We start from the raw sequence: 16705 nt of genomic DNA, 5'->3' as shown, positions 1-16705 counted from the left end.
ATTTTGAGTAATTTTTCATGTACATCTGTGCTGTATGTTAATAAAAGTGCCTGTGTGACATCTGGGACACAGCTTTGACTAAGAACTCTCTTTTTGTTCTTACTTTATGGCTTAAAAAAAAAATCGAGATATATATCTTATATCGCCATCCAGCTAAAAAATATCGAGATATGAATTTTGGGTCATATCGCCCAGCCCTACCTACACCCATATAAAGGTCTAATGAACAAATTGGTAATGCCTCTGCCAAGGTCCTGCTGAATGCCCACCACTGACTTCATGACCCCTCGGGTCATGTGACAAGCATCTCAGAACTGTAATCAAAGAAGTCCTTGCACCGCTTCATGCCAGACTACATAAAAACAGCAACGAATGGCTGTAAAACTCAGTGAGGATGTCAGAGGCAAGTCACGTTTCATACGTATTATGTGTGTTGTCACAAATACTCCCACTTTTGTTTGTTCCTATCACCATGAAACCTTTGAGAGGTGAGGAAATTCTGTCATCTATTTCGGCCTAGTCGAAAAAGGTTGAGGGGACTGAGATGCCACTTTAAAGCTTTGAGTCAAAGTAATTTCAGAACAGTAATTTTCCCCTTTCTCTGCGTGCAGGTTACCTACACACCACTCTGTCAGCTTTCTGAAAAATCCTCAGCAGGGGATTGCCAGCTATAAAGTGAGCATTAAACAGATCTATCACAGAGCCAGATCATTGGCTGCGACTGGCACTGGTGTCCAATAATACAGTCTGCTTTCTCCAATTTCAAATGACAGACAGGGAGACAGGGACAATAAACACATTTTACCTCCTCACACACTCTCACAGTGTCTCTCTCTCAGACCAATCCTTTCTCTTGTTATGGCTTGATCATCAGATCTTTCTCTCTCTCTCACTGAACACTGAAGGTTTTCAATTTAGCCAAGCTATGATTATGTTTCCTATTTTTATTATTATGAGAAGAAAAAAAATCCTAAGTGTTGATGGTCTGTTTTGTTCATTTATTGTATCGCTGCACTCTTGCTAACCTCACCATTGGGACTGATTTGCGTATGAATGTGTTTTTCTGGGGGTTTTGATACAGCAGGGAAAGTATGGGCCTTCGGAAATGTGTCTGTGGAACATTTATATGTGTGCTTCTTCTACAAAATAATGAATTTGCACCAGGGAGGACAAAAGAATGGGCTCTTCCTTTCAGGTGAAAGGAGGCAGACTGTTAGAGACAGGTTGCTTGGAGAGCTGTGGGATTATTCCACTGTTTCATGTTGAACGTTATCATGGGCAGGCAGACTGATGTGAGCTAAAACTAGCAATGCAGCACAACACCTAACCAAGGTCAAGCACTTCCTCTCTGTCTCTCTGCCTGTCTCTGCAAGTCGTAGGGAGATTTGTTCGGGAAAAAGTGAGATGAAATGTCAAGAGCAGAGTGATTGCCTGGGAAAGGGAGATCCTAATTAACTCTCTCTGGTGGAGCTCTCCTGCTACCTCCCTCATGCCGCGTGTGCCTGTATGAATCTTTCATCTCCTCCTCCTTGCCTTTCCTCAGAGGACACGGCTCCACTTGCAAAGCCAGCCAAAGGACAGATGGATACAACGAATGCAAAGGTCAAAAAATAAACAGTGTGGCTATGAATGACAGACCCTCTCTCAGGGATGTATACAGACAGCAAACCAATCCCTGCAGCATGTCTACAAAGCACAAGCAAGTAGCACAGAGAAGAAGTAACATCAACTGGTGGCCTGTTATTGAAAAGGATGATATTGACAACGGTGGCCTCCAAAGTCAATGATGTTGTTTTGAGTCCTTATTACTGTATAATTAATACCATGCTTAGGCGAGGGAAGCATAACTGGAATAGATGCTATGTTAAGGTATATGTTTACTTTGCTTTGTCCTTTGCTTTATCATATACTTAACTATAACCTTGGCCTTTCCAACTTATCTTATTTAATCAGACAAAGAAGTCTCTTAACAAGCTGTAGGTGGTGAAAAGTTTAGTTGGCAACAGTTAATTTAGCTGTCACAGCCAATGGATATATACACATTCATCCGTCTTCCACTGCTGCTGTTCATTGCGTAGACACGTCAATGTGGCTGTATAGGTTGGATGAAGCATGACCCCCCCCCCCCTATATATTTGCTTGAATATGTGGACAGACACAGGCAAGCTAATCGACTCTGAGTGCAGATTTGTACACACAGATGTGTGTTTGAACCCACACATAACACTAGTGAACTGCATTAATGTATATCAGAACCGGATGCACATTTATGCATCCATGATTAACAAATTTTCCAGCTGTCCTTTTTTTTTTTTTTTTAGAAACAACAATTTATCAGTGATAAATTATACTGTAATATACAAAAGAACTTTCAATCCAAAATAGTTTCGGAAACAATACTATTACTAAAATGAAACTCAACTTACTACATAAATGATATAATGATACATGTAAATATAGCTAATTAATAAAAAAGAAATCAAGATCCTAAACTGAAGATATGGAAAAATTTAAATTAAAATATTAATAGGAGAAGACATATGGCTTTCGTAGTCCTGCAGGAGGAGTCCCAGCTAAGACAGTCAGGAAAGAAATGACTACAAGCTTCAGGCCACAAAACAGAGTTACTGACCTTCAAGTAAGAGTAAAGCTGTTACATCAGAATGAGCTGCCGGCTGTGTTGTCTTCAATTCTGGAAAAGGATGAGAACCTGGAGGTTTTGGAGCTGACTGAGGCGCACAGTACAGGTTTCTCTGGGGATGGATCATAAGCAGTCTCCTGCAGAGTTCGGAGATCAAAGCCAACCAATTATAACAGAACTTAAACCTCTGTATTCACACTGTGCACTGGATGACTATGACTTTATTAACCAAGTTTCACAACTATGTCTATACATTTTCCTGACAAATACAGAGGCTCGTTTAGATATTCTCAGCCAAATTCTCAGAGTAAAAAAAAGACATTTGTCTAAATAATTTGTCTGGGTTAAAATCATTGACCTGTACTGATTGTGGGTGTAAATGATAATCTTTTATTCATCTTCAGCTCTTGATGAATGTGATGAATAGGATGCTGTTTGTTCTATTCATCATATAAGGTCACTTGATTTCATTTATTTGGCAAAATGCTAATTCTACCCACATATTCCAAAAAGAGTTCTTTAAGCAGGCGTTTCACGAAAGCAATCATGTATTGAATAGATGGAGCCCTTCATTGCTCAGTATATTGAAGTGGACTGTGTCAATAAAGGTCAGATGTTTCAGAGAAATGCACTCATGTGCCAAGAAGTTATCCATCAAACAAGACATGGATGTGGCGTGCATGGTTAATGAAGGCAGACCAGCTATCACGTGTATCACTGAGCTGTGTGTATGCTGATGGATGGGAGCCGCTCCTGTAAAAAGTCTTGTTGTCAATAAAAAATTATATTATTGCAAAATAGACCAAAAAAATGCAAAATAAATATTGGTTAAACTGCGTGATTATGTTTATTTTCCTTATTTTCATAAATTTGAGGTTTGACATACTGACCTGTTCTCTTTTGCATGGATTGGCCACAGGCTAATATGAAGTAATTCCTCTAAAGCATGCAGAGATGAGTCATGATTACAGAGCTGATTTTTGACTGTTTTGTTTGATTCACAAAATAAACAATAAAAATCTACTAAATTGCTGCCCAGCTTGTGGTCTAAGGTAGCACTTGATTGAATGAGATGCCATCTGGAAAGAAAAGAGCCTTTCATTGATATTTATCTGGGAGGATATTGGAACAGGAATGGCTTCTGTATTATTTGATTCTGTGACTGAGCCATGTTTTTCTTGTTATCGTAAAATTGCATTTCCTGCAACTGATTATTTTATCAAAATCTTGCTTTTTAAAACCGGACAATACATTTTCAGTTTCTGAAATCACATCTACATTTCCTGCAACATTCTGGGAGGCCAGCATCGCCATGGATATCTGTCAGATTCATAAAAAGATGTAGACATGTAGACTAGGGCTGTTCGATATAACGATATATATCAGATGACGATATAAAAACGTCTATCGTTTCATTTTACGCTATCGTTTGTTTCGTGGTGTCGCAAAATAAACTGTTTACGGCAATATTTTTTTCATCGTTTTGTTGGTCACTGTAGTGGCTATATTAATTTCTTAAAGTTCTCTCTTTCTCTTATATTTAATATAACCACACTACGGATGGACAAGCGCCTGTTTTTATGGGTTGTTGTTAGCAACAACGACGGTAAAACCATCACATGTCCGCTTGTTTATTTTTCACATAAACCTTTCACAATAAAGCTCAAGATCCTGTTGAGACTTTTCAAAATAAATGGAATCACGTGAAAAAGTATTATGGAGGGAGGAGAAGCAAAAAAAAAGTCGTCAGGTGCTAAAAAATAAACCTTAGACTCAAACGTTAGAACAGGCTTTTCCCCGCAGCACGCCGTGTAATAAATACTCACAAAGAAAACGGCGGCCGTTACAACTTATGTCTAAAAATGTACAGTTTCATGCATCGGTTAAAACACTCGACTCCAGGTACACGACACCCAGCTGGAAACACTTCACCTACCCGAGATTCACAGAATTTACAGAAAATATTAAATTTTTTGTGATTTATATTGTTATTGGACGATAGATGTTTTATATCGGGATATGAGATTTTGGTCATATCGCACAGCCCTAATGTAGACTATACATCCTCCCTATAGAATGTGTGTCCATCAAACTGCTTGTCTACTGGAAGCTTCTTTGTTATTTCTACCTGCAATATGCACCTGCCTTTTCTTTTGATGCCTTTCACGCAAACATACTTGTTATTAACAGAAATCCTGTGGTTTCACACTTGTGGTGAAGACTGCTGTGTATGACACAGCCTTGAATAATGTTGATTATTAAGTGACAGGAGCTAAATCCTCACACACTGGCTCATGTTTCTGCAACTTCTATCTCTTCTGTCTGTTACTTGTGTGACAGATAAAAAAAAAAAAAAGGACGAGCAGTTGCTGGAACAGAAGAGAAAATAAATCTGCATACTTATAAAAAAAAGAGAGAGAAAAAGATAGAGAGAGATAGAATGTGCTGTGCTCCTACTGTGTTTCATTAATAATTCATTGCAAGAATCTGATCAACTGGCTCGTCCTCAGGCTTTTTTTTCCAGGTATTTTAAAATTTAATATTTTATATAAAGAGCTCTCTAAACAGTGAAAATCTACTATAATATTAATGATAGGGTTGGCACTCATCAAGCATCTTTGTGAACAATTGGCAATAACCTCAGCCACTCCCTAAAAAATAAGGAAGCAGCACAAAGAAGTGTGTACATAAACTGAGGCAGATGAGGTGATCATATGTGGAGTGATCTCTGCCGTGTCTCTGAACCATTCATAAGCGATTGTGCAGTGTTATGGGGTATTTTACCATGATAGGTTAGGCTGCTGCTACCAGGGAGTGGCTATAGTCCCACAGGGGGTGTACAACAACATTAATATGGATGGTATGTGTCATGTGGTAGTATCCACGTATATTCCAGATTCCCCTGCACAGTAAATTTTACACTGCATTCCAAACATGCATAGAGAAATGCAGTAAGCAAACTACAACAGCACAATTAGGGTAACAGACTAACTTGGCAGCCTGTTTCACTTACTATTTTTTCGCAACCACAGCTTATCAGCACACTTTATGGATGACTGAAATAATCTGACAGCCACTAAAACTGCATTCACTTTTTTGTCACTGCTGCAACTTTTCTCAAACACCGATAGACTCCTATCTCCTATGACAAACCTGCTAAGTTAGACTGAGTCACGCAGCTCAGTTTAACAGGTGCTATGAAACCTCTGAGTCCACACTCTGAGTTCAGTTGAGTAAAGCTCTGCAAGTTGTTAAAGAATTCGTTTTTACTTTAATTACTTTTTGTTGTCTTCTCTTCCTTCTGCTTTTTCTCGGCTTTCCAAGTGTTTGAGCTAATGCTAGCTCCTCCATGAGCCTCTACTGACGAGCATGGCAAACTGCTCGTTGCCAAAAGAATTCCAAAGGAGCTTTTTGATTCTGCATCCTTATGCTTCTTTGCAAACAATTTCACCTAGAAACTCCCAGCAACCATTTGCCAACCTGTCACAGAACATACTTTCCCCTAGTGGTCGGTGGTTGCCAGATGGTTTAGGCCTATGCAACTAGGCTTGTTGTCCCCGATATCTGATCCAAATATCAGTTCAAAAAGGAATTCTTGATATACATGTATAGAATTCAATTAACCTATTTGGCGATTTGACTCCAATAGTCCAGTCCATAGTATTAGGTCATGACCTCCTGAAGTCTACGTGCTGGTGGTGGTTATGAAGATAGAGGCTTTGAAGGAGCCTGAGTAACATGGAGGAGAGGCATAGATGGGGAGGAGGTAGGTTACAAGGGAGAATGACAGATGGGCAATGAGATTTAAAGTACACAGAGTGGAGGCTGGTTGGCCTGAAGAAGTCGGATAGAAAGATTATTGGACTACACCACTGACGTCACCAATGAGCCCGTCAGTGTGGGAAAGTGCAAGTGATGTAAAGCATAGATTAGTTCAATTCAATTTTATGTACAGTGGGGCAAAAAAGTATTTAGTCAGCCACCGATTGTGCAAGTTCCCCCACCTAAAATGATGACAGAGGTCAGTAATTTGCACCAGAGGTACACTTCAACTGTGAGAGACAGAATGTGAAAAAAAAATCCATGAATCCACATGGTAGGATTTGTAAAGAATTTATTCGTAAATCAGGGTGGAAAATAAGTATTTGGTCAATAACAAAAATACAATTCAATACTTTGTAACATAACCTTTGTTGGCAATAACAGAGGTCAAACGTTTACTATAGGTCTTTACCAGGTTTGCACACACACAGTAGCTGGTATTTTGGCCCATTCCTCCATGCAGATCTTCTCGAGAGCAGTGATGTTTTGGGGCTGTCGCCGAGCAACACGGACTTTCAACTCCCGCCACAGATTTTCTATGGGGTTGAGGTCTGGAGACTGGCTAGGCCACTCCAGGACTTTCAAATGCTTCTTACGGAGCCACTCCTTTGTTGCCCGGGCGGTGTGTTTTGGATCATTGTCATGTTGGAAGACCCAGCCTCGTTTCATCTTCAAAGTTCTCACTGATGGAAGGAGGTTTTGGCTCAAAATCTCACGATACATGGCCCCATTCATTCTGTCCTTAACACGGATCAGTCGTCCTGTCCCCTTGGCAGAAAAACAGCCCCATAGCATGATGTTTCCACCCCCATGCTTCACAGTAGGTATGGTGTTCTTGGGATGCAACTCAGTATTCTTCTTCCTCCAAACACGACGAGTTGAGTTTATACCAAAAAGTTCTACTTTGGTTTCATCTGACCACATGACATTCTCCCAATCCTCTGCTGTATCATCCATGTGCTCTCTGGCAAACTTCAGACGGGCCTGGACGTGCACTGGCTTCAGCAGCGGAACACGTCTGGCACTGCGGGATTTGATTCCCTGCCGTTGTAGTGTGTTACTGATGGTGACCTTTGTTACTTTGGTCCCAGCTCTCTGCAGGTCATTCACCAGGTCCCCCCGTGTGGTTCTGGGATCTTTGCTCACCGTTCTCATGATCATTTTGACCCCACGGGATGAGATCTTGCGTGGAGCCCCAGATCGAGGGAGATTATCAGTGGTCTTGTACGTCTTCCATTTTCTGATGATTGCTCCCACAGTTGATTTTTTCACACCAAGCTGCTTGCCTATTGTAGATTCACTCTTCCCAGTCTGGTGCAGGTCTACAATACTTTTCCTGGTGTCCTTCGAAAGCTCTTTGGTCTTGGCCATGGCGGAGTTTGGAGTCTGACTGTTTAAGGCTGTGGACAGGTGTCTTTTATACAGATGATGAGTTCAAACAGGTGCCATTCATACAGGTAACGAGTGGGGGACAGAAAAGCTTCTTACAGAAGACGTTACAGGTCTGTGAGAGCCAGAGATTTTCCTTGTTTGAGGTGACCAAATACTTATTTTCCACCCTGATTTACGAATAAATTCTTTACAAATCCTACCATGTGAATTCATGGATTTTTTTTTCACATTCTGTCTCTCACAGTTGAAGTGTACCTCTGGTGCAAATTACTGACCTCTGTCATCATTTTAAGTGGGGGAACTTGCACAATCGGTGGCTGACTAAATACTTTTTTGCCCCACTGTATGTACCACCAAATCACAACAACAGTTGCCTCAGTCAGAAACCGAATATGTAACTCTGATGAAAAAAAAGCACTGTGATTACATGTAAAATACTATGAAAGCACAGCAGTATGTGGACTTACAACTATGCAATCTTTCCAAGCCAGTCCCATTAGCTTTCAAAGGAGCCGTGCTTTTCTTCTTGTAGTTTTTTTAGAATTCTACAAAAGCAAAAATCTTACAAACCAAATTACAAGAAAAACTGAATAAAACATTACCTGTGCTAATCTTGTAGTGTCCTTTTCAGATAAGGGACTGAACATACTAGAAAAACTAAAAAATGCAAACATCTTTTTTTTATCTACTCACACAGTCGACAGTGCTTTTATGCTTGAGAAAACAAATGCTGCTTTTATGCTTCAAAAAAGGGATCAATCTAGACCAATCCTTACTGTGCTATGCCTTTAATTTGGGGGTTCCCAATTCTCTCAGTGTCTGTCTTCATTTGTCTCAGTGAAATACCATCTCCAACTGGGACTAACTGCAGATGCAGTTATTCTGGCACTGTGCCTTACTCTTCATCATGCTGGTAGAGCCCAATTTAAATTAACTTGACTGCGGTATATTTGGCCTGTTGGTGGCTTTTAGATTAGAGAGCTGGACTGGTGAGAATGTTGCCAATTAGAATCCGCAGATCAGCTACACAAATTTAAGTAGAGAAAACAAATGCTCCCTCATTTTCCTCACATACTATCATTAAAGTGTCCAAATTAAAGGGGGATAACCTTCTCTGTTGGTTAAAACTAAGAGTCTAATTGCATTATTGCAAAGAGCTTAATTGCTTTTTGTCTCCACATCATCAATATGTGAAAAAAATGGAAATTTGCTCACCAGTATTTTAATTTCAAGCTATTTAATGCCCTCAAAAGACAAAGGAAAACTGCTTGCTCTGCTCAAAATTCAGTGTTAAACTCCAGAAAGAAGAACATTTATCACTGAACTCACAGGATTCCTCTCCATCAACACCAGGGATCACAACACAAGGATCTAAAACTGCCCTGTATCCTCTTTTGTCAAACCCAGGCCTGCTACACATAAAAACACAAGTTGTTAAAATCAGTATATTATTGTGCACCAATTAAATACAGCATGAACCACTATGTAAGGGCTCCTTGTTATCAGGATCTTTTTCAGAATAAAAGTAAGGATGATGATCCAAGTCCCACTTAGTCAACGCTCTTTTGAAAACTGGGTCACTATGCTTGCACTAGCTGTGGTGTGCAGCCTCTACTGCTTAGTATGCGTTTTATATTTTAGATTCAAAGTGTAGCTCTTGCTTAAAGACGTATCCTCTGTTGGTTATTCTCTGACCATGTTAAAAGGGAACTGAAAAAAAAAAATCTGTACTGTGGAAATGTATTTGGTGCTACAAGAGAAGTGTGAATGATTCAAACCACAAAATTTGATGTTAGCACCAGTTTTTATCCATTGTGTATCGTGCAAGGTTTCTGTTTTTTTTTTTTTTAAAGGTACTTTGTGTATGAATTGTTCCCAGCACCTTGGAGAATTTGTCACGGTTCGTCCTACCTTGCCATCTTGTTGTAAAGCTGAACTGGTGGAACTCAATCAAAAACTTTTGGGCATGACTACATGCTTCCTCGGTGGTAGCAGGGTGTCTAAAGTTATCCATCTATCTTCATCCACTTATCCATTTCAGTGTTCTGGGGCAGGGACTTGAGCCTATCCCAGCTGTCATACAGCAAGACGCAGAATACACACTGCACAGGTCACCAACACCTATATACTGTAAGTGAGATGACAGTGTTAACAACTGCACCAAGATGCTGTTGTCTACATTTAAACCACAAATTTAATGTTTCATACCAATTTAATTTTAGTTTATTTTAATGTTATTATTTTTATGACTTTTATCATCCATTAAAATTTATTTAAAAAATATAAATGGCAAGTCAAGTTTTGCAAGTCTAATTGTGGTTTCACATTGCACTATTGGAATCAGCAGCAGCTAATCGTCATGACAGTTTTACTGCCCGGAGGAAGGCCTGTAATCCCAGAGGAGCTACGGGGGAGACAACAAGGCTTCAGAGGTCGAGCAAAGTAGACATCTAAGTTTAAATATAAATCACCTGTTCCAGCTATCATCACAGGGAATGTGAGGTCTTGGGACAATAAGATGAACAAAGTCTGTTAGGTGATTAAGACCCAGAGGAAATAATTTAGTAGTTTAATGTGTTTTATGGAGACAATGCTACTGTGCATTCACGCTTCTTCAGGACTTTTCAGGAGAACTTGGATTTTAGTATGAGCAGTAACAAAAGGTATGAAGGGATTGCGGTAGTTATGATTGAAAAGCAGTGTAATCTCAGTTACTATGATGAAACATGTCTGTGGCCTGAAAATGGACCCAAAATGACCCCACTAGGTATATGTATCAGGCAAAAGTATCTTATATAGATGAACCAACCTTGAAGTATAATGTGTCTTATCAATTTACTATTACAATTAACTTTTTTAAAATGTATTTAAAAAAAAAGCCTACAAAGAACAAAATCTTAAAGAACAGCTTAAATTCTGCTTGTCATGTCTTCTGTCGTCTAAATTCATGTCATTTTGCGTGATCTAAATCTGAACAGGTGGTGAAAACATTGTGTACTTCAAAATCTCATTTATGAAACATCCAAATAACATTTAAGAATCCTTCAAACTAAATTTAGGACAGTTAATAATTTTGTAATATTTTAATTAGCAAATAAAGACTTTTTAAGGACTTGCAGATATCCTGAGTAACAGATACAACATCGCACATCATATTTATATACTAGGGGTGCAACAATACACAAAATTCACGGTTCGGTTCGATACTTTGGTGTCACGGTTCGATATTTTTTCGATACAAAAAATGCTCATGCTTTTTTTAATTTGTCATTTATTAAAATTATAAATATATATTTTAACTCAAAAGTACAGTTTTTAAATTTAATGTTGCTGAAACAACAAAGGGATAAAATAATAAATCTATCTGATCGAGAAATCACTCATCTTTGGAAAAGAGAGTTTATTACAGAGAAATGTCTCTTTCCAAAATAAAAGCTATACTATACGCTTCTTCTGGGCTATATTCTCAGCAGCATATTAAACATATCAGGTCCCCATAAGGAGAATCATGTGCTAACGGCTGTCTAAATGACTCGGGTAAAGTTTGTAGCATGCGTGCTTGTTGTTTTTGTCTGCTTCCACTTGTCTTTGCACTAGGATGATGTCGGCGTAAATGGGCAGTCATATTCATTGTGTTCCCACAAGTGCTGTCAGTGTTAATCTGAAATGACGTTAACGCCACAACACGGCAAATCTCCGTTAACAAGCTACCTCGGATCGCCCCGTGCCTGGGGCTGGACAGCATCAACACGTTAACGAGCAAACTGCGCTAACGCAGTAGTTCCCACCCATGTAATTGAGCATTGCGGTGCACATCCGACATACTGTTTTACTTTTGTCCATGACGCGCTTACCTTTAGGGTCATACTTCACATGAAGACCAAAATAGTTCCAAAGGCCAGATCTGAATGAGGGTGGGGGAGGTTCAATTTGCCATGTTGCAACGAGCTTAGCTTCTGTCTTGCTAGCTTGCGCTGCGCTCAGTGGATCTGCGCTTGACAGTGCAGCCTAGGCGGAGTAGTCGAACGCAGATCCACTGAGCTCTCAACACAGACAGCATAGTCAGAAGAAAAGTTGATAAAATTAAAAATTTTGTATTGTTCGATACATATGCGTACCGAACCGAAAGCACTGTATCGAACGGTTCAATATCGATACGAGTATCGTTGCACCCCTATTATATACATATGAGAACTAACATGTGGCAAAAAAAAAAAAAAAAAGGCAAATAGAACTTTGACTAAAATAGGAAGCGCAGTTCAAAATAAGGTTAATAAGGTGTATTCGTATAACTCTTTATTTAGTCCTGTTAACACACAAAAGATCTTTACACAATGATCGCACAACATCACAACAATGTGTGTGATGAGTACTGTTTGTGTTTCGTTGATATTTAGTAATGTGTCCTACAGGACATAGCTGGATTTATGATCAGCACCAGGTCACTGAGGTAAAAACCTATCAATTTAAGACTACCTGAAGCAGTAATTATGACATCATTCATTGCTTTTTTTGTATGTCTTATGTTCCCTTTTAAAATCAGGCCCGCTTTGCCTTATTGAATCCTTTTGCTAGGCTGAATTCAGTTATTTTTGGAGATGCCAGTTATTAACATAAAGCATTTTGTAATGAAGCCACTATTCCCAAAAGCCTTAAACCTTCATTATGGCTCATTCATAAGTCAACCGAATAACCTAATTTCTTTCTATATTGAGGTAACACTAGGCTTGATGGCTCCACTTCTGATACTGCTCTAAGCTCAGTAGCATTTCTTTTGTCTGCCAAAAAAGCTAATTTAACCTCAGTTAGAGTGACCAGATCCAGTCCCTCAGCAGTCTGACGCTAATGTTTAATGGCATCATAAAGTCTTGTCTGGCCTGACAGCTTTCCAGGGAAAGACAGTCAAGTAAACAGCCAAAAGTCAAAGCTGGCCTGAAGCATCCTGGGTACACAGGCTTCATTAATGTAAGACCACCACTCTTCTAAGTGAAAGAAATGAGCCACTGGGTAGGACAGATGCCCAGCAGGGAAATGCTTTCTTCTATCTGTGCTTAATCCAGTTCGTGACTGAAATGGCTATAGGTTCAGAGCATTTCACTCCCAAGAAATGAAGCCATTTGTGATGGCATCATTTTTATGCTCCTCACCTTTTGCCATCAATGTGGACAACACAAATAATTATCAAGAATGTACAGAAGTTTCACTAGAATTCTGTAGAGAAGCAAAATGCTGTAGTCAGTCAGGATCTCACTTCTGTTGAAAAGTTGTCTTTAAGGGGCCTCATAAGAAGCTTCTCAGACCTGCTGGGACTTGAAGAACCTTGTCTCTCCTTCACCAAAGCTTAGAAGACACACTTCACTCACTGTAAAACCAAGCACTCGGGTCGAGATTAAAGTAGGGAAGGAAGATGAGAAGGAACATAGTTGCAGATTCTTAACAACACTCCCTGATGGAGGCAGACTACAGCAGCAATGGGAACAGAAGAACAACCCGATTAGGTTACCAGTCTGCATTTCAATCTTATTTAACACACTGGAAATACCCCTTTCCCTCTTATTCTAACATTTTCTTTTATGTTAGCCACATACATCTGTAAAAGTTCATTCATATTCATCTGAGGACAGTTCAGCCTCTGAGACATTTGTTAACACATCAAGCTTATGCTTGGTTTTGCATTACTTTATTGTTCCCCCAACTTTTCCTTCAAAGAGCTTGTCCACTTGTACTTTAGTCAGTTATTTTCTGTATTTTATTGAATGGCAATTCCAGACCCAGAGAAAATGTTTGAACTTGATGTTTTTTCAGTCAAAGATAGGTATATAGGAAAATAGTCCTTGATTGCTGCCACGGCCCCTTTCAGCATCACTGATTTGTTGACTTCTGAAGTTTCTGTAAAAGGGGAAAAATTGCCTTCTCCAATCTTACTTACTCAGGATTATGCTCGTTTGTGACTTTTTGTTGCAAATGAACATAATCACACTGACTGGGAACAGTGTGCAATGGTAAATGGACTAGAGATGTTCTTGGCGACTAATTTCAGACTCCATCAAACTGGAGAAAAAATATAAAACTAATAGACTAGTGTAAAAGTAGAAAACAATGAGAAAACAGTCAAAATTAAGAGCAATTAAACGGGGCTAGTTAAACTGTTTTCCAACCAAATACTGTATGTACTTATTTTGTATACATATAAGAGTCTTTTAAGAGTCAGAAACACATTCTTCAATAACCTAATTATATTTGAAATGTTGCTAAAATATGTGGCACGTACACAACACAACACATTATGTCAGTTTACTTAGAAACAGCCAACATTACATACCCTTCATTTTATACATCAAAAGCTTCAGAACTGTCCAGGTTTAATTTTTCACTACAGGTTGGAATCCCTGTAGAGTCCACAATATCATCAAAAATCTTAATTCATAAAATGATACGATTTCAATGATAAACATTTTCCATATGCAGAGTATTACAATACCATAAACTGCAATACATTATTACCACTTTTTTTTCTCTACAAACTATATCCCAAGTTTGACTTGAGCGTCTTTAACACTGTGTGTGTCTGACATGGTGGTCAGCAACACTGGAGCAAAACAAGGGACCATCTTCTCCCCTTTCCTATTCACCCTCTACAACACAGACTTCAGCTGCTGCACCGACACCTGCACCTGATGACTCTGCGGTGGTTAGATGCATCCGCTGGGGTGATGAGACGATGAGGCTGTGGTGGACTCCTTTGTCATATGGTGCAAGCACAATCATCTGCAGCTCAACGTAATAAAGACCAAGGACATGATTGTGGACCCTGTTTCAATCCAGGGAGTTGATGTGGACATGGTGGAGGACCATAAATACCTCAAAGTACACACTGACAATAAACTAGACTGGGTTAAAAACAAATGCACTGTACAGGAAGGGCCAGAGCCATGACTATTTATGAGATGGCTGAAGTCTTTTAATCTGTTGGACAATGCTCAGGATTTTCTATGAGCCTGTTGTGGCCAGTGCCATACTGTCTGCTGTTGCATGCTGGGGCAGCAGGCTGAGGGTTGTGGATGCCAGAAAACTGATCCGCACAGCAGTAACATTGCGGAGGTGGAGCTGGACTCTCTAAAGGCGGTGTCAGAGAGGTAGATGTCGTTTAAGCTAAAGACAATATTCTCCCAACCACTCCATGACGTGCTGGCCAGTCACAGGAGCATGTTCAGTGCGAAACTGAGATTACCCAAATGCACCGCTGAACGACACAGAAAATCATTCCTGCCTGCGGCCATCTCTCTGTACAACTCCTCCATCTAAAAGCAGAAGTACACACTGCAGTAGTTGCACACCGTTAATATCTGCACAGTCTCTACAGAGAAAATAACATCAAGTCGGGATGATAAGAGGGGCACCTCAATTACAACTTTATCTATATTTAATTGAGTGTAATATATTGAGATATTTATATATTAGAGCTATTTTGCAATATTTTGTAAAATATTGTAATATTTGATTGGTACTTTAACTTGTTAGTTAATGTTCTTACTGTCTTGGAGCAACTGTGACCACATAATGTCCTCTGGGATTAATAAAATATTCTGTTTCTGATGAGTTTTATCCAATAACATAAAGCTTCCAGTCTTTTGCTGACAGCCTACTTTTTTCCTATAGGCATTTTGATTACAGTCCAGTGGTTACAAATATCAAATGAAGAGTTAACTGTTACAAAAATAATACATTTTTTGGTCGATGATGGTCTTCTGACCTATCCGGAAACTTTCCTCCCTCTTTACCCACTGGCAGCTCAAATAAACACTGACCACTGACACCGACATCCCACACACAGCTTAAAATGGAACTAGTTAAACTGGCAACAGACCTTGGACTTCACTACTATGCCAGTGTTCCTGCTCCATTCATTAAAAAAAGAAATAAATAACACAACAAATTTTTTAAAGGCTTTGTAAGACCTCGATTTAGAAACAAAACTTTACACTAAAAAATAATAATTACTTAGTCAGGTATGCAAATATTCAACAGTTTACTAATCCTTACAAAACTCTAATTTATGTTTTTCTTTATCATACATAATAGCAAAGTGAGTCTTGTTGGCTTTTTTTGACTTAGTTCGACAAGGCGGCGTATCTGAGGATGTGAATTTGATTTGCAGTTTGAACAAATTACAGTGTATTAATATTTACTGTCATATTACATTCAGCCACAGTGCTAAAAAATGACACTTTAGTTGTAGTCTAATCTGCATTATCATGAATAATTTCCTCCCAACTGTATAATAAATGTAGAGTTACATGAATGTCAGTGTTGGGGAGTAACGGAATACATGTACTACCGTTACGTATTTAAAATACAAAATATGAGTAACTGTATTCCGTTACAGTTACAGTTTAAAAAGGTGGTATTCAGAATATAGTTACTTTGCTGAAATAAAGGGATTTTCCTGTTTCATATGTTCGGCTATGCCCTCTCTATTTTTGGTTTCCACGCCCCAAATAAAACACGCATTAAGAGGCTCATGTCTGTGTCTCAATCTTGCGGCCCATGTCACCTCTACTTGCGGCCTGCATAATGACGTGAAGAAATATTTTTAAAAATTCTTCACAAAAATGATTTAATATAAAGGCAATAGGCAGAGTGTTACAGGCATAGCCCTAAAGAATGTAGCTTCATGGGCAGTGTAGTCCGTACTCCAGGGAGAATGGACTGCCATACCCGTTATGTGTTTGTGAGCGCGAGGAAGGGAGAAAAAGGAGAGTGGAAAGGTCCGAGCTGTCACCGAGCAGAAATGGGAGCTGGAAGCATGTAAATATAATAATAACCACTGCAGTCAAGAACAGTGCCTGA

At 39.2% G+C, this 16705-nt stretch overlaps 1 long non-coding RNA gene across 2 annotated transcripts in view; it reads right to left on the bottom strand.

The window, feature by feature from the left end:
* The window catches only part of LOC147338611 (uncharacterized), a 53015-nt gene that overhangs the window by 19194 nt on the left and 17116 nt on the right, over positions 1-16705 (bottom strand). For both annotated transcript variants that reach the window (XR_015130172.1, XR_015130162.1), the window contains exon 3: positions 2633-2778. This is a non-coding gene — a long non-coding RNA (uncharacterized LOC147338611). The remainder of the gene's footprint in view (positions 1-2632; positions 2779-16705) is intronic.

This window comes from Aulonocara sp. 'chitande type north' Nkhata Bay, linkage group LG1 (genome assembly GCF_057382095.1).
Source record: "Aulonocara sp. 'chitande type north' Nkhata Bay isolate Kocher_YH1m ecotype deep benthic linkage group LG1, A_spYH_male_GT1.1, whole genome shotgun sequence".
Taxonomy (NCBI): Eukaryota; Metazoa; Chordata; class Actinopteri; order Cichliformes; family Cichlidae; genus Aulonocara; species Aulonocara sp. 'chitande type north' Nkhata Bay.
This window is presented reverse-complemented; position numbering and strand designations above follow the sequence as displayed.